Raw genomic sequence first — 19671 nt, forward strand, 5'->3', positions numbered from 1 at the left:
AGCTGGTTAAACTGTAGTAGGGTCCACATAGATACTAGTCATGCTGGTGTAGTCTATAGCTGAGCTGGTTAAACTGTAGTAGGGTCCACATAGATACTAGTCATGCTGGTGTAGTCTATAGCTGAGCTGGTTAAACTGTAGTAGGGTCCACATAGATACTAGTCATGCTGGTGTAGTCTATAGCTGAGCTGGTTAAACTGTAGTAGGGTCCACATAGATACTAGTCATGCTGGTGTAGTCTATAGCTGAGCTGGTTAAACTGTAGTAGGGTCCACATAGATACTAGTCATGCTGGTGTAGTCTATAGCTGAGCTGGTTAAACTGTAGTAGGGTCCACATAGATACTAGTCATGCTGGTGTAGTCTATAGATGAGCTGGTTAAACTGTAATAGGGTCCACATAGATACTAGTCATGCTGGTGTAGTCTATAACTGAGCTGGTTAAACTGTAGTAGGGTCCACATAGATACTAGTCATGCTGGTGGTGATGGTCCCCAGATGTGATGATTCATTCTACTCTGTTTTATCTACAATGATTTAACTGATTTGATCTTCAGATGTTCTGAATTAAAATAAACATTCAATGTATTCATATTTTTGTATTTGCAATGTTTTAATCTTGTACATTTCCATGAATCATGCTGTATGGTGTTGATGTATATTGGTTGTCATTCAGAACCATTGATATGTTTTCTCAATTGGTCAAGTTTTCCGTAGTGGCGTTGAACAGATAGTAACTAAACTATATGGACTGGTTTCCTGGACATGGAACAGATAGTAACTAAACTATATGGACTGGTTTCCTGGACATGGAACAGATAGTAACTAAACTATATGGACTGGTTTCCTGGACATGGAACAGATAGTAACTAAACTATATGGACTGGTTTCCTGGACATGGAACAGATAGTAACTAAACTATATGGACTGGTTTCCTGGACATGGATCAGATAGTAACTAAACTATATGGACTGGTTTCCTGGACATGGAACAGATTAACCTCTATGGGACCGGCGGGACGAATTCGTCCCACCTACGTAACATCCACTGCCAGCCTGTGGCGCGATTTTCAAAATCTTCAAAATCCTATTACTTCAATTTCTCAAACATATGACTATTTTACAGCCATTTAAAGATAAGACTCTCGTTAATCTAACCACACTGTCCGATTTCAAAAAGGCTTTACAACGAAAGCAAAACATTAGATTATGTCAGCAGAGTACCAAGCCAGAAATAATCAGACACCCATTTTTCAAGCCAGCATATAATGTCACCAAAACCCAGAAGACAGCTAAATGCAGCACTCACCTTTGATGATCTTCATCAGATGACAACCCTAGGACATTATGTTATACAATACATGCATGTTTTGTTCAATCAAGTTCATATTTATATCAAAAACCAGCTTTTTACATTAGCATGTGACGTTCAGAACTAGCATACCCCCCGCAAACTTACGGGGAATTCGCTAACATTTTACTAAATTACTCACGATAAACGTTCACAAAAAGCATAACAATTATTTTAAGAATTATAGATACAGACCTCCTCTATGCACTCGATATGTCCGATTTTAAAATAGCTTTTTGGTGAAAGCACATTTTGCAATATTCTAAGTACATAGCCCAGGCATCACGGGCTCGCTATTTAGACACCCGGCAAGTTTAGCACTCACCATAATCATATTTACTATTATAAAAATGTCATTACCTTTTGTTGTCTTCGTCAGAATGCACACCCAGGACGTCTACTTCAATAACAAATGTTGGTTTGGTCCAAAATAATCCATCGTTATATCCGAATAGCGGCGTTTTGTTCGTGCGTTCCAGACACTATCCGAAATAGTAAAGAAGTGTCGCGCGCTTGGCGCAATTCCTGACAATAAAATTCAAAGTATTCCATTGCCGTACGTCGAAGCATGTCAACCGCTGTTTAAAATCAATTTTTACGTCATTTTTCTCGTAGAAAAGCGATAATATTCCGACAGGGAATCTCCTTTTCGGCAAACAGAGGAAAAAATCCCAAAGGCGGGGGCGGTCGGGGTCACGCGCATAAGCTAGTGTCTCTTGATGGGCCACTTGAGAAAGGCGATAATGTGTTTCAGCCTGGGGCTGGAATGACGACATTCTCTTTTTTCCCGGGCTATGAGAGCCTATGGACGACGTGGGAAGTGTCACGTTAGAGCAGAGATCCTTAGTAAATGATAGAGATGGCAAAGAAGTTCCAGAAATGGTCAGACAGGCCACTTCCTGTAAAGGAATCTCTCAGGTTTTGACCTGCCATTTGAGTTCTGTTATACTCACAGACACCATTCAAACAGTTTTAGAAAATTTAGGGTGTTTTCTATCCATATGTAATAAGTATATGCATATTCTAGTTACTGAGTAGGAGTGGTAACCAGATTAAATCGGGTATGTTTTTTATCCAGCCGTGTCAATGCTGCCCCCTAGCCCTAACAGGTTAAGTGTGAAAAAAGTATGTTCAATGTAGATGTCTATGAAACCAGCCCTAAATGTGTCATCTTTCATCCTCCAATACTGCTCAGTCCAGCAACATTAAACCTGTCCAGCAGGTGGTGCTATTGACCAAACAATAAAACCAGCAGATATCTTGACTTGCCACTCAGTATATCAGTAATGTTCAGAATAGTACTTTAATATCATTGGAGATTGATGGTCTTTTTAATCCACTATCCAGAGTCAGGAACAGATGAAGTTAGGTCTGCTACTGTTCAGTGATTAAATATGATTTATGGTGATGGGAAATAAAAAATACAACACTAAACTTCATCTAGTAATAGTTTTCCTTTGTTATTTATTCCAAGGTGTGTCTTTAACTTGTAAATGGATTGTGTGGAGGTGAGCTAGTGGTGTGGCTGAATATTCCAGTTGTGTTTAGGCATCTTCATGTCTGACATCCCCCAGTTCTGTTCAGACCCATTGAACTGGGTCACATTCTAAATGGTGACTTGTATTGATAGTCCATACTGGACCTAACTGTGGTTAACCAGACTGGAGGGGTTCTGATCACATATTCCCTCATCTCCACAACTTTACTTACATCTCTCTCTCTCTCTCTCTCTCTCTCTCTCTCTCTCTCTCTCTCTCTCTCTCTCTCTCTCTCTCTCTCTCTCTCTCTCTCTCTCTCTCTCTCTCTCTCTCTCTCTCTCTAATATATATATATATATATATATATACACACATATAGCAGACAACCTCAATATGGTTTCATTCCTGTAGTAATCAGAACACATGGGGTGTGCCCCAATTATCTCCTTTCTAAGTGTGAACTTGTCCACTTCCCTTCATGGATTTAAAGGAAATGACTGGTATATGTAAACTCCCTCTACTCCATGTCAACACCAATCCAATGCTTTTACATTTGTGAGGAGTAGAGAAGGAAAGCTACACTTCAGGAGATAGGAGAGATTATTGGGACGTCCCCATGGAGAGATGATAGAGGGATGTGAAAGAGGAGAGAGGTAATGGTTGTACTCCCCCATGGAGAGATGATAGAGGGATGTGAAATAGGAGAGAGGTAATGGTTGTACTCCCCCATGGAGAGATGATAGAGGGATGTGAAAGAGGAGAGAGGTAATGGTTGTACTCCCCCATGGAGAGATGATAGAGGGATGTGAAAGAGGAGAGAGGTAATGGTTGGACTGGACTTATTTATTCTCTCATTAGGGTTGGACTTGAATACTTTGAGCATTTCCTTTAGTCTTCCAGGTGGGTGGGGTTTGTTTGTACTTTTAGGACTTTTCTATTGGTTCCATTACAACAAACTCAATCAACCACTGCTCATTAAGTATTCAACATTATTTTAAATAGTATTTGAACGCAGGTATGTTTCCACATGCAATAAGCCTGTAACGTCTTGTACGATCTCAGGTAAAGGTGTTTCAAATGGAAGGGCAAGTCTCACCACTGAGAGGAAAACATCACTGGTCCACCTCTGCATCAGGTCAGCTATGTTGATCAGTACTGTCCCAGGGATGCTGGGAGCAGAGATGAACTCCCCTGACCTGGTACCACCTATGGAGTTGTCATTTTAATATCAGTTTAACCCCATTACTGCTATAACACACATCAACCATGTTAATAGAATGAAATGGATCCAGGTTCCATTTATTCTACAATAGATTTAATCACAGGTCACTTGGTAAGTTTGTTAATATCATCATCATCATCATCAAATGTATTTCTAAAGCCCGTTTTACATCAGCCGATGTCACAAAGTGCTGTACAGAAACAGTCTATGTTATGGAAAGAGCAGGTATCCTTAATGGTTTGTACACTCAGTATATGTTGTGTCTACAAGCTCATTCCCACAGAAAACTGCAGAGGGAAGCAGTACCACCCAGTCAACCATCAGACTCCATTGTGAGACGCCTCACAGAGGATATTCAACCATCATTGCAAATCCAAGATGTCAATATCAACAAGGTGCTGATCAGTAAAGAGAAGAGAGACTAACATTCTAGAATGTTCCCTTTTTTCTGCACGGTTCTCACAGTGAAAAACAACAGGATTACAAGAGTGTTCTACGCTTTCTTCATTTGATCCAATTCAAAGTTGACAATTATTTTATGGGATGAGAATTAAGTGGAGTGACTAATCTTAGCTGGTCTGAGAAAACTGATGAGACTTCTCTGCTTTATGTATACATTGGGCCATTTAAAAAGACACCAATCTGTAGAATCTCTTCTCACAGTCAGTGCAGTGATGAGGCTTCTCTCAAGTGTGTATCCGTTGGTGTGTTTTTACATTGCCCAATCGAGAGAAACTCTTGCCACATTAAGAGAAGAAGTAAGGCTTCTCTCCTCTGTGTGTTCTCTGATGACCCTTTTAGTTCAGCTGTTGATAAAAAACTAAATCTACAGTCAGATCAGTGATAAGGCTTCTCTCCTTTCTGATTACCTTGGTGTCTTTTTAACTGGGCCAGTCGAGAGAAACTCTTTCCACAGTCAGAGCAGGACTAAGGCTTCTCTCCCGTGTGTATATGTTCATGTCTTTTTAAGTTTTCCAGTAGAGAGAAACTCTTTCCACAGTCAGAGCAGGAGTAAGGTTTCACTCCTGTATGTATATGTCTCCAAAGTGGTCTGAAATCAAGATGACTGCAGGTCTCAATCCCAAACTAATGGGGGGAAATGTCTCCATCTAATAAGATGGTATTTAGAGGTATCGAAAAAAAATAGTTGGACAAACTTTACTATTGGGGAGAACAAATTCTATTAACATACATACAGTGCATTCGGAAAGTATTCAGACCCCTTCCCTTTTTCCACATTTTGTTACGTTACAGCCTTATTCTAAAATTGATTAAATAAATAATTTTCCTCATCAATCTACACACTACCCCATAATGACATCACACTACCCCATAATGACGTCACACTACCCCATAATGACGTCACACTACCCCATAATGACGTCACACTACCCCATAATGACGTCACACTACCCCATAATGACAAAGCAAAACAGATTTTTAGAATATTTTGCAAATGTATGAAAATTAAATTTATATATATATACACTGCTCAAAAAAATAAAGGGAACACTTAAACAACACAATGTAACTCCAAGTCAATCACACTTCTGTGAAATCAAACTTAAGTCTATTAGGGGGGGGACCCGGGTGGGCGCCTCACCCTCGGTGGAGGCTCTGGCCCCGGGCGTGTTCTTTCCCCCGCCTCCACCTTAGCCCTACCCCTCTGGCCCGGGCTGGACCACTGTGGAGCGGCATGCTCAGGCTCCGGAGCTGAGCCGTCGACCGGAACAAGATTGGGCACCGGTGGACCGGACACGGGCCGTGCCGGACTGGGAACACGCACCACTGGCTTGGTGCGGGCAGCAGGAACGGGCCGGGCCGGACTGGGAACACGCACCACTGGCTTGGTGCGGGGAGCAGGAACGGGCTGAACAGGACTGTGGACATGCACCGTGGGCTTGGTGCGGGGAACAGGAACGGGCCGGACAGGACTATGGACACGCACCGTGGGCTTGGTGCGGGGAACAGGAACGGGCCGGACAGGACTGTGGACACGCACCGTGGGCTTGGTGCGGGGAACAGGGATGGGCCGGACAGGACTGGGGACACGCACCACTGACCTGGTGCGGGGAGCAGGGACGGGCCGGGCCGGACTGGGAACACGCACCACTGGCTTGGTGCGGGGAGCAGGGACGGGCCGGGCCGGACTGGGAACACGCACCACTGGCTTGGTGCGGGGAGCAGGAACGGGCCGGGCCAGACTGGGGATAGGCACCACTGACTTGGTGCGGCGAGCAGGGACGGGCCAGGCCGGACTGGGAACACGCACCACTGGCTTGGTGCGGGGAGCAGGAACGGGCCGGGCCGGACTGGGGACACGCACCACTGACTTGGTACGGGGAGCAGGGACGGGCCGGGCCGGACTGGGAACACGCACCACTGGCTTGGTGCGGGGAGCAGGAACGGGCCGGGCCGGACTGGGGACACGCACCGCTGACTTGGTGCGGGGAGCAGGGACGGGCCGGGCCGGACTGGGAACACGCACCACTGGCTTCAATCAACCGCCTCATCTTCGTCTCCTCCTCCGCCGTCATCCCCCACGAGAGCAGTGGTCTGGGCTCTTATACTGCCCTTCCGGACCACCCCATTAGCCCCCCCAAAACATTTTCTTGGGGGTGTCTTCCGGGCCTCCTCGACCGCCGCCTGCGACTCCATCCACCGGCTGGCATTACCTCCTCGACCTGGGAATCCTTCCGCCAGGGTCCTTTCCCCGACATGATCTCCTCCCAGGTCCAGAACTCCTTCCACTCGCGAGCCCATCTCTCGTGCTCCTTATCCTCCCGCTGCTTGGTCCTGGTTTGGTGGGGTGTTCTGTAACGATCGTCGTCGGGTGATGAGGAAGCGGACCAAAGCGCAGCTGGGAGCGAACACATGTTTATTCTTCACACTGAAATAAACACGTACACAAAACCAAGAAAATGCCGATACGTTAACTGCTCAAAACACAAAGAGGCAACACCCCACAAACAGCGTGGGGGAAAAAGGAACTTAAATGTGATCCCAATCAGAGACAACTAGCGACAGCTGTCTCTGATTGGGAATCGACAGAACCCAACATAGAAATAAACCACATAGAGCTAACACCAGGCTATAACGCAAACATAGAAAACAAACCAAGGAAAAATACCCAACATGACACACCCTGACCCAAAATACCCGAGTTCACCTGGTCAGAGTGTGACAGTCCAGACAACATGGTCACATGTAATGGTTTTGACATCATATACACAACATATATATTGAATACTCAGATACTGCTCAACAGAGACAATAAGAGCACAACCCTTATATACGGTGACTGTATATTGATATTGTAGTTTGTCCCTTTAGGGCACCTGTAACGCCCCCCCTGCTTATGTACATTGGAATCCTTGGAATGTTTTGTCCTGTGATGAAACAATGGCCACGTTAGTTTCTACTCCCGTCTCCTTAGTTACTGTCCTTCTATTAGTTGTAGAAGTAATACAGCGTGTTCTACAACACTGACCTGTTGTGGTTCCACTATGTGGATCAATGATCAATAACCAGTATTCATTATGTATGTTACCATGTATCATACATGTCATCTACATGTTTCTACTTTAAACACATTTTATTACTGTAGGGTCTCTACATCCTTATATAGCAGACAGACCAGTTTAACATCTATAGTTTTACCAAACGGTTAAGTGATTCATCATTAAGCTCAGTTGGATTAACCTGTTTAGGATAGGGGGCAGTATTGACACGGCTGGATAAAAAACATACCCGATTTAATCTGGTTACCACTCCAACCCAGTAACTAGAATATGCATATACTTATTACATATGGATAGAAAACACCCTAAAGTTTCTAAAACTGTTTGAATGGTGTCTGTGAGTATAACAGAACTCAAATGGCAGGTCAAAACCTGAGAGATTCCTTTACAGGAAGTGGCCTGTCTGACCATTTCTTGAACTTGTTTTCCATCTCTATCATTTACTAAGGATCTCTGCTCTAACGTGACACTTCCCACGTCGTCCATAGGCGCTCAGAGCCCGGGAAAAAACAGAATGTCGTCATCCCAGCCCCAGGCTGAAACACATTATCGCCTTTCTCAAGTGGCCGATCAAGGGACACTGGCTTATGCGCGTGACCCCGACCGCCCCCGCCTTTGGGATTTTTTCCTCTGTTTGCCGAAAAGGAGATTCCCTGTCGGAATATTATCGCTTTTCTACGAGAAAAATGTCGTAAAAATTGATTTTAAACAGCGGTTGACATGCTTCGAAGTACGGTAATGGAATACTTAGAATTTTATTGTCACGAATTGCGCCATGCGCGCGACACTTCTTTACTATTTCGGATAGTGTCTGGAACGCACGAACAAAACGCCGCTATTCGGATATAACGATGGATTATTTTGGACCAAACCAACATTTGTTATTGAAGTAGCAGTCCTGGGTGTGTATTCTGACGAAGACAACAAAAGGTAATCAAACTTTTATAATAGTAAATATGATTATGGTGAGTGCTAAACTTGCCGGGTGTCTAAATAGCGAGCCCGTGATGCCTGGGCTATGTACTTAGAATATTGCAAAATGTGCTTTCACCAAAAAGCTATTTTAAAATCGGACATATCGAGTGCATAGAGGAGGTCTGTATCTATAATTCTTAAAATAATTGTTATGCTTTTTGTGAACGTTTATCGTGAGTAATTTAGTAAAATGTTAGCGAATTCCCCGGAAGTTTGCGGGGGGTATGCTAGTTCTGAACGTCACATGCTAATGTAAAAAGCTGGTTTTTGATATAAATATGAACTTGATTGAACAAAACATGCATGTATTGTATAACATAATGTCCTAGGGTTGTCATCTGATGAAGATCATCAAAGGTGAGTGCTGCATTTAGCTGTCTTCTGGGTTTTGGTGACATTATATGCTGGCTTGAAAAATGGGTGTCTGATTATTTCTGGCTTGGTACTCTGCTGACATAATCTAATGTTTTGCTTTCGTTGTAAAGCCTTTTTGAAATCGGACAGTGTGGTTAGATTAACGAGAGTCTTGTCTTTAAATGGCTGTAAAATAGTCATATGTTTGAGAAATTGAAGTAATAGGATTTTTAAGGTTTTGAAAATCGCGCCACAGGATAGCAGTGGCTGTTACGTAGGTGGGACGAATTCGTCCCGCCTAGCCTAGAGAGGTTAACGGACCATCTTGTTATTGCTCCATCCAAAGACTGATATGTCAGAGAAACTAGGTTGTATATCTAAAGTAGTAGTTAGAGGGGTATTGGGTATATCCATATTTAGCCTATTACGGGTCTGAGGTATCCACATCATCTCCAGTGTTGGTTGTTACAACCATGGCATTGTCAGCTATACCCTTGAGCTATCTACTTGTTACCCTATCAACTGCCACGATCCTGTCTGCAGAGGATCAGCTACCAGTCTCTGCTACTTCATTACCCAACACATATGGGTATCTAGCAATTAGGCCTAGTATGGCAGTAACCAAACATGCAGCCTTTACAACCTGACCTTGGAATGTTGGCACTACAACTGAGACTGTGGATGCCAGTGGTGATATGGCCACGGCCCTTAATTTCCTTACACCTCACACAGAGGCCAAGATCAAGGATGTTACCACCGAGCCTCTTTCTACTACTTTCACTTCAGTCCCAAGGATTAAGGCTCTTCCCAACCGCACTGCTACACCTCTGCAACTTGTATGTCCAAACTCGAATCCTCACCACTTTATGACCACTAGCTGGCTTATCTTGACAGAGGAGGACATAATGTACAGGTTATATCGCATCGAGCAACGGGGCCATGTCTCCAAATAGAAGGACTGGTTCAATATACAGTCAGGGATGAAGGTTACCCATAACGTAACAAGTAAAGACACCTTAATGATATATGGTGACACGTGCAACCACACTGCAACCTACCAGTGTAAGAGGTCGGCTAGAGTGGGCTACATCAATGAAGTGCACAGTTTCTCTGTTTCAAATTGCACCGTTGCGAGGAAAGTACACATTGGATCCCATGTTAATGTTTTTGCCCATGTTAATGTGTTTGCCCCTGTAAACACATCACCACGTCTGACAGCAGCCAGTTTCCCACTGGCTATAGGACCTATAGTGTGGTTCATCTCTATTTATTAACCTTGCTAGCTTCAACTCCCGTATCCTGCATAAGATACCACCTGCGTCCCTGACTTGTACATTTACATCGTGTTAGGACTCCACTCGGGAGACATAGAATGGCTTCTGCTAAACCTCCTAATGCCAGAAACAGAGCCCCTGCTAAGGTTACTGGTGTACCACCGAACCCGCTACCCTTGATCCCCGAGCATAACAAATATGTCTACAAGCCAGCCCCGATGAATTCCTTCGTACATGACATCGTAACGAGAGCACGTGCCAATAAGGTGAAGATTGAGATCCCTACGACCAAGTACGGCACTGTCAAACTGGTGCATGTCCTGTGCGCCGCTTCAGATGCCAACGTCTGGAGCCCGAATGTGAGAAAGCCTTGGTGAATAGTCTCCCCTTGAGAGAACACCACAAAGCCTTCCTCTCACACAACATGTTTGTGACCGTGATCGGCGCTGTGGTTGCCAGAGCTCTAGAACAAGCAACCAGGACTTGTGAAGACACTCTGGACCTGCTTGCCGATCGCTACTATGTGAGAAGCATTGCGTGTCACGACTCTAGCAAGACAAGTGCAATTGAAGCAGCTGCGTACTCTGGTATCATGGCCGTACACATGGACAAGGAAGCCGCGGCTGTAAACAAGAAGAAACGGATCCTGCTCAACAAACGTTACAGAGGTAACCAGACCGAAGAAGTAGTGCAAGCATGCTCACTGGAGAAGCTGTATATTGACAACACGGATGACATGTCAGCCATGGCAAACATTGGATTCAAGCACCATTATGAGAAGAACCCCCATCACCCTGAGCACTTTCATCAGGATGAGATCGACGATATGAACCTGGTGGAAGCAATCGTCGATGGCTTGGCCTGTATATTCGAAAGAAACACGGCACACACAAATGTGAAAACCTGGCTGGACATGTACAATGTCGAGAGGTTTAAGGGTCAGAATAAGGACCTTGCCGTGAACATCATAGAGGCTCTCGGGATGTATATCACGGCCGCAGATTATACAACCCTGCAGACCTTCAGGGGCTCCATATTCTCTATCATTGGAAAATCTATCCCATGGTCCCGTGTGACGATGACGGAATGCTGCAATCACAAAAGGGAGCCCGATAACCCTTTAACCAGGCGTGATTTTGCACCATGTTTTGTAACTAACAACTAACCTCACAGATGATTTGTTTACTTGTTCTGTGTAACCTTTGAATCTTTATTGAACCAGATATGCTGTTCACCTATGTTATTTGTGGCATGTATATGCATTTAAGTTAGTTTATACAATGCTTTGTACAATGAATAAAGAAATTGTGACTCAATGTAGACCTGTGACATGTCTTTATTCCTTTCTGTGTTGGTAGTCCCATTGAGTACATATCATTTCCTACTGCTAGTGGGGAATAGCCGTAGTTGCTATGTCACAGCCCCTGACACACTAACAGAGTACAAGGACAATTCCAAGTCCTGAGGCAACACACATCGTCCCTCAGACATTCACAAGTCTATCTGAACCAGAGGTTATTGCCATTAGGCTTGGTCGGCTGTGTAGCTCGAGGTCGGAAGGGCTAGTCGTTGCTTGATGCAACTGGTAAAATGAAATATCCAAAATGGTTATAAAGGGTGAGGATGTGAACTAGATCTTACACTCAACATCACCTGGTCTGATGATATTGAAATGGAACCCCTTAATGGATATTGTCAACAAGCACAGTCTTGTACTGTAACTGCAACAACAACAACAGTTACTCAGATCAAGTCCAGGAGGAAACAGCACCTTGTCCCCCGTATGCTGTTCAGGTACGAGCAAGACTGCACTCCGTTCACCCCTTTGGATCGCCACGTGTTCAAATTTCCAAAATTAGACTTTGGTATGCCAGAGATGGGTAAGGTTGAACTGGAGCGAGCCTTGGTGGACCAATTGTCTCTGCACAGTACAAACACTGCAAACGAGACAGGGGTGGATCACCCTAATCCACAGGAGCTAACCAATGATACCTTCACCGACAACCAGAACCATCGGTTAGCGGCCGTTAGCTGGTTTGCTAACATGATACCGGTCGACATGATCTACACCCAGAAGCACCACTCTGTCTTTATGCCGGCTGTGAATGTCATGGACCGATACATAACCACCTGTGTAGACCTCGGAGAGGACCTGTATCAGCTGCTGACAAACATCTCTAACATCCGAGCTGCATGCCTATCGCTCTCGATTAAGATGCATAGTGTGAACACAATTTGTAATCTAAAGGGAATTGTCAAGCACAGGGACTGGGTAAACAAGGCATGTGTTACAGAATCTTCCAGATTCAACGTGTACATCTTGTCAGATGTACAAGGGATAGAAGAGGCCGAGAAGTGGATAATTACCAAATTGAAAGGATCCGTTTTCCCCGCACACAGTAAAAACATGATCAGTATACTGTGCAAGTATCTCATCCTGGAACATGTTCGAGAACACACGTCCCGTACCCTGTCACCTATCCATGTGCTGAATGAAAGTGTCAAACTGGTAGCTGCCAAGCTGTTCTCTAAATGTGCATTGGACATTAGGTTGTTACGCTTCAAGAGTTGGAAGTGCATCGCTGTATGCTGCCTGCTCGGAATGATCACGGTGTGCATTATGGATCCCAAGGAGGGACTCCGGCTGGAAAGCAGTTTGATGTCGCTGTTGGAAAAGCTTAAGCCTGGCGAGTTCACACAAAAGGATCTGTGTGGCCTTAGTGAGATGTTGACTCAGGGCTGTGTGGTATGCAGCAGTTCCTTTGTCAACCCTGATGTGTGCAAGACTCTACGTAAGATATCATCTGCGTCTTGCGCCAAGTGTAGGAAGACCACTCTCGTAAAGGGAAATTATGATGACCATTGGACTAGGCAAACAAAGGGAAAGGGGGTATCTAATAGTAAAGTGGCACGGTTCATCATTGACAACTCTGTTCATCATTGACAACATGACAGTTACCACATACAAGCAAGGCACCTTCGACAAAATACCAGCCAAGTTCACTGTCCTCAATGACAACAAGACAAGGGTCCTGACTAACGATCCATCTAAACGTTCATCCCAGTGGAACGTTGACATTAACAGGGCTCCGGGCAGCCGAGCGGAAATGTAGGAAAACTCGCCTCCCTGCGGACCTGGCATCCTTTCACTCCCTCCTCTCTACATTTTCCTCTTCTGTCTCTGCTGCTAAAGCCACTTTCTACCACTCTAAATTCCAAGCATCTGCCTCTAACCCTAGGAAGCTCTTTGCTACCTTCTCCTCCCTCCTGAATCCTCCTCCCCCTCCCCCCCCCTCCTCCCTCTCTGCGGATGACTTCGTCAACCATTTTGAAAATAAGTTTGACGACATCTGATCCTCGTTTGCTAAGTCAAACGACACCGCTGGTCCTGCTCACACTGCCCTACCCTGTGCTCTGACCTCTTTCTCCCCTCTCTCTCCAGATGAAATCTCGCGTCTTGTGACGGCCGGCCGCCCAACAACCTGCCCACTTGACCCTATCCCCTCCTCTCTTCTCCAGACCATTTCCGGAGACCTTCTCCCCTACCTCACCTCGCTCATCAACTCATCCTTGACCGCTGGCTACGTCCCTTCCATCTTCAAGAGAGCGAGAGTTGCACTCCTTCTGAAAAAACCTACACTCGATCCCTCCGATGTCAACAACTACAGACCAGTATCCCTTCTTTCTTTTCTCTCCAAAACTCTTGAACGTGCCGTCCTTGGCCAGCTCTCTTGCTATCTCTCTCAGAATGACCTTCTTGATCCTAATCAGTCAGGTTTCAAGACTGGGCATTCAACTGAGACTGCTCTTCTCTGTGTCACGGAGGCTCTCCGCACTGCTAAAGCTAACTCTCTCTCCTCTGCTCTCATCCTTCTAGACCTATCTGCTGCCTTTGATACTGTGAACCATCAGATCCTCCTCTCCACCCTCTCCGAGCTGGGCATCTCCGGCGCGGCCCACGCTTGGATTGCGTCCTACCTGACAGGTCGCTCCTACCAGGTGGCGTGGCGAGAATCTGTCTCCGCACCACGTGCTCTCACCACTGGTGTCCCCCAGGGCTCTGTTCTAGGCCCTCTCCTATTCTCGCTATACACCAAGTCTCTTGGCTCTGTCATATCCTCACATGGTCTCTCCTATCATTGCTATGCAGACGACACACAATTAATCTTCTCCTTTCCCCCTTCTGACAACCAGGTGGCGAATCGCATCTCTGCATGTCTGGCAGACATATCAGTGTGGATGACGGATCACCACCTCAAGCTGAACCTCGGCAAGACGGAGCTGCTCTTCCTCCCGGGGAAGGACTGCCCGTTCCATGATCTCGCCATCACGGTTGACAACTCCCTTGTGTCCTCCTCCCAGAGTGCTAAGAGCCTCGGCGTGACCCTGGACAACACCCTGTCGTTCTCCACTAACATCAAGGCGGTGACCCGATCCTGTAGGTTCATGCTCTACAACATTCGCAGAGTACGACCCTGCCTCACACAGGAAGCGGCGCAGGTCCTAATCCAGGCACTTGTCATCTCCCGCCTGGATTACTGCAACTCGCTGTTGGCTGGGCTCCCTGCCTGTGCCACTAAACCCCTACAACTCATCCAGAACGCCGCAGCCCGTCTGGTGTTCAACCTTCCCAAGTTCTCTCACGTCACCCCGCTCCTCCGCTCTCTCCACTGGCTTCCAGTTGAAGCTCGCATCCGCTACAAGACCATGGTGCATGCCTACGGAGCTGTGAGGGGAACGGCACCTCCGTACCTTCAGGCTCTGATCAGGCCCTTCACCCAAAGAAGGGCACTGCGTTCATCCACCTCTGGCCTGCTCGCATCACTACCTCTGAGGAAGCACAGTTCCCGCTCAGCCCAGTCAAAACTGTTCGCTGCTCTGGCACCCCAATGGTGGAACAAGCTCCCTCACGACGCCAGGACAGCGGAGTCAATCACCACCTTCCGGAGACACCTGAAACCCCACCTCTTTAAGGAATACCTGGGATAGGATAAAGTAATCCTTCTACCCCCCCCCCCCCTTAAACGATTTAGATGCACTATTGTAAAGTGGTTGTTCCACTGGATATTATAAGGTGAATGCACCAATTTGTAAGTCACTCTGGATAAGAGCGTCTGCTAAATGTCTTAAATGTAAATGTAAATTAACGGTGGCTCCTGTATCAAGATAGCTGGCACAGACACAGTTCCTTTCAATCGAACCCTATCTGTGTATGATGACGACAACAGGCAGGCTCTCATCAATGTCTTAGCCTTCATGATGTCAAACAGTCTCTGGGCATCGGACAGCGCAAAAGGAGCTTTAGACATTCTAGTTGCTTCTGCCCGAGGGGAGTTTCAATTCACATGCGGCCTGTGTTCAACAATAGGTCTTGCCAGGGTTATCATGCGACCCAGTGGAATATCATCCTTTTCTTTTCCCCAGTGTGCAGACAGTTACGTCTGCATACCTTCTCATCACCTCAACACTGACAAGGACTATGATGCTCTCAGAAATGTCCTAGCTCTTTTGCGATCTGCCTGCCTTGACGACCTTGGGATTCTCCACAGAGTCACTCAGGAGATGGCAATGGCAAGCCCGCGAGCCTTCCAAGACCTCGACTGTACATTTTTAGCCCTTGTCATGTAGTCCATCAACTCTCGTATATTGGAGAAGTGTAGATTGGCCCCACATCAAAACCCAGACCTGTCGAACATCACTTTGTATCCCTTTCCTTTCCCTGTTACAATGTCAAAGAGGTATCCAGAGCAGTGTTCATCCATGTAACATATTGCTGCAGCAGGATTGCTTTTTCCATTTGCATACTTTTTAGGTTGTTTAACAAGGCAGTGTGCTCACATGACCCTGAGGACCTTCCATTTGGTGACTGCCCAAAAGACAGTCCCCACCATGCACTCCTTAGTGACTGTATCATGGCATGCATCTCTTCCACTACACGTATGCAAGGGAACTCACTTTGACCACCAGGTATGGATCTCGGTCTAGCCATCAGGTACCCTCCTGGGTATTTTGCAATCATGTCCTCTATAATGTTTGCAGGTTGACTGTATTCACATTTTAGGAAGTCGGTACATTTGTAACGACCTCCTATGACATATATGCCGAATGAGATAATAACATAATCATCTGTCTTCATCATACATGAACACACTCCTCCGGGCACCGCTCCACAGTATTCCGATATGGCAAAAGCTCCAGCATTCACATCGGGTCTATTCAGAAAAGATGTACTTTGTTGCTCAGACACAGAACCCCACCAGTTGTCACCCAGTGACTCTACATTCCAGCCATTTCCAATAGACACTTGCTGTTCTTCCCCGTGCTGAGACAGGCTAAGTGTGTTCATATCCTAGGAACAGACCTTGCTATTTAACTTCTCTAGGGCCACAGGATTCCACTGGCTGTTACGTAGGTGGGACGATTTCGTCCCGCCTACGTAACAGCCAGTGGAATCCTGTGGCGCGTTATTCAAATACCTTAGAAATGCTATTACTTCAATTTCTCAAACATATCCTCTAACAGCCACTTGCAGCCTGTGGCGCGATTTTCAAAACCTTAAAAATCCTATTACTTCAATTTCTCAAACATATGACTATTTTACAGCTATTTAAAGACAAGACTCTCGTTAATCTAACCACACTGTCCGATTTCAAAAAGGCTTTACAACGAAAGCAAAACATTAGATTATGTCAGCAGAGTACCAAGCCAGAAATAATCAGACACCCATTTTTCAAGCCAGCATATAATGTCACCAAAACCCAGAAGACAGCTAAATGCAACACTCACCTTTGATGATCTTCATCAGATGACAACCCTAGGACATTATGTTATACAATACATGCATGTTTTGTTCAATAAAGTTCATATTTATATCAAAAACCAGCTTTTTACATTAGCATGTGACGTTCAGAACTAGCATACCCCCCGCAAACTTCCGGGGAATTCGCTAACATTTTACTAAATTACTCACGATAAACGTTCACAAAAAGCATAACAATTATTTTAAGAATTATAGATACAGACCTCCTCTATGCACTCGATATGTCCGATTTTAAAATAGCTTTTTGGTGAAAGCACATTTTGCAATATTCTAAGTACATAGCCCAGGCATCACGGGCTCGCTATTTAGACACCCAGCCAGTTTAGCACTCACCAAAGTCAGATTTACTATAAGAAAAATGTTATTACCTTTGGTGTTCTTCGTCAGAATGCACTCCCAGGACTTCTACTTCAATAACAAATGTTGGTTTGGTCCCAAATAATCCATAGTTATGTTCAAATATCGGCGTTTTGTTCGTGCGTTCAAGACACTATCCGAAAGGGTAAATAAGGGTTACGAGCATGGCGCATTTCGTGACAAAAAAATTCTAAATATTCCATTACCGTACTTCGAAGCATGTCAACCGCTGTTTAAAATCCATTTTTATGCCATTTTTCTCGTAAAAAAAGCGAACATATTCCGACCGGGAATCTGCATTTAGGTAAACAGATGAAAGAAAATAAAGCATGAGGTCGACTCGGGCACACGCCTAAGCCCATAGTACTCTGATCGGCCACTTGCCAAAAGCGATAATGTGTTTCAGCCAGAGGCTGCCTCGATATCGTTCAGCTTTTTCCCGGGCTCTGAGAGCCTATGGGAGCCGTAGGAAGTGTCACGTTAGAGCAAAGATCCTCAGTCTTCAATAAAAAGAGCCCAGATGAACAACAACTTGTCAGACAGGCCACTTCCCATATAGAATCCTCTCAGGTTTTTGCCTGCCATATGAGTTCTGTTATACTCACAGACACCATTCAAACAGTTTTAGAAACTTTAGGGTGTTTTCTATCCAAAGCCAATACTTATATGCATATTCTAGTTACTGGGCAGGAGTAGTAACCAGATTAAATCGGGTACGTTTTTTATCCAGCCGTGTCAATACTGCCCCCTATCCCCAACAGGTTAAGAGGGCTGGCTCCCAGGTGCCTGCCTCTCTGGACTACTTGCACACTGCCTTGGTTGAGGACACTCTCGGGAGGATGTACATGATATGCAGAGGTAACACACACAGAAATGTAGTCAGAGACCCGAAAGGAACATTCACCAAGGAAGGATATCCCATCTTTGTGGCAGGAGTCCCTGGGTCCGAAGAAGTTGCGGACATAACAGGGCCCTTCGTTAAAGACAGGAGAGTCAAGTTGGAGTATGAAAACAGTTGCTCGGTCTACTGTCACGTAGCTAAGGAGACCTACGTGGCTCCCAGTCACAACCTAGACGACAAGGGTGCTCTGTCTTCGATTTACGTAAAGGTCAGGGGGCTGTCGGCCTTCAAAAGTATGCGCTCCCCTTGTGATTCTGCCGTGACGGACACCTTCATATCCTGCGTGATGAGGGGAGACTGTGTCAAACTGGAGACTGACATGGTATCCTGCTTTTCAACCTCTCCCTGGCACCAGCTCAAGGCCGGAGATGTAATCTTATACCTGGAGAGGGAACCGATCCTGGACGATGTCGGGCAGTGGTTAGACTTACATCGAGCTAGCTCCTTCCTCACCTCTTACAGAGTGGACGATGTTATAACCTTGAAGCTGGACTCTGGGTTCTCTGCTGTCTCTACGACACTGGTCCACGTACAGGGCTACGGGTCTGCGTCGAGCGACACCATCACAGTGAGAACACTGTACAAGGACTGGAAATACTGCATGAACCACATGTTCTCGCGCAAGGAAGCCATCCTCAGAGACCTGTTAGCGTGCAAAGCATCGCAACTCATCTCGTCCAAGATGGCAGCCGGGTTATTTCCTTGGAGCAGTCTCATCAAATCAGCAAAGAACAAGCACTTTAGTCAACAAACGCTGGATCGCTTGAAGGTAGCCAACTCCAGTGTTAAAACGACCTACCTAGAAACGGTGAAGACGTGACTACAGCACATTACAGGACTCTCTGTCAAGCCAGTCGAATGCCCCGAGTATCACAAGTGTAACCCTTGCGAAGCAGCCTTCTACAGATACCCCTTGAACCTCCAGGCTAACACAGGGTGTATCACGGCCATGTTCGGTGGATCGCTCATATGCGAGGCCAAGCGTTCTGACACAAGCAAGGTGTCTGACGGTGATAATGAACATGGCTCCACTCACGTTAGAGATGCCAACACGGAGGATCATCACAACCAGGTCCCCCTAACCCAAATCGATTCCTCGTCTTACACAGAGATCATTTCACACCCCTACCAGCCTTTCAACAAATGTTTCGCCAAATCCAGGGTGCTGATAGCTCACTATGCAGACTGTACCTTGGTGAACCGATCTGGAAAGCTTTTAGCTCACTGCATTATAGACTACTGCTTACCCCGCTACATGTACAGTTCTGCCCTTGGCTCCCACAGCCTGGACGATTGCAAAGAGCACTTGCTCACCTCAATCACCTCAGTCAGACAGAGGTTGAAGAGGGCAACCATGGCTTTCAACTCGGTTATGAACAACTGCCCCGAAAACATGATACCCGTCTGCGGTACTAGTGAG

The sequence above is a fragment of the Salmo salar genome, chromosome 23 (assembly GCF_965601325.2).
Source record: "Salmo salar chromosome 23, fSalSal1, whole genome shotgun sequence".
Classification (NCBI taxonomy): domain Eukaryota; kingdom Metazoa; phylum Chordata; class Actinopteri; order Salmoniformes; family Salmonidae; genus Salmo; species Salmo salar.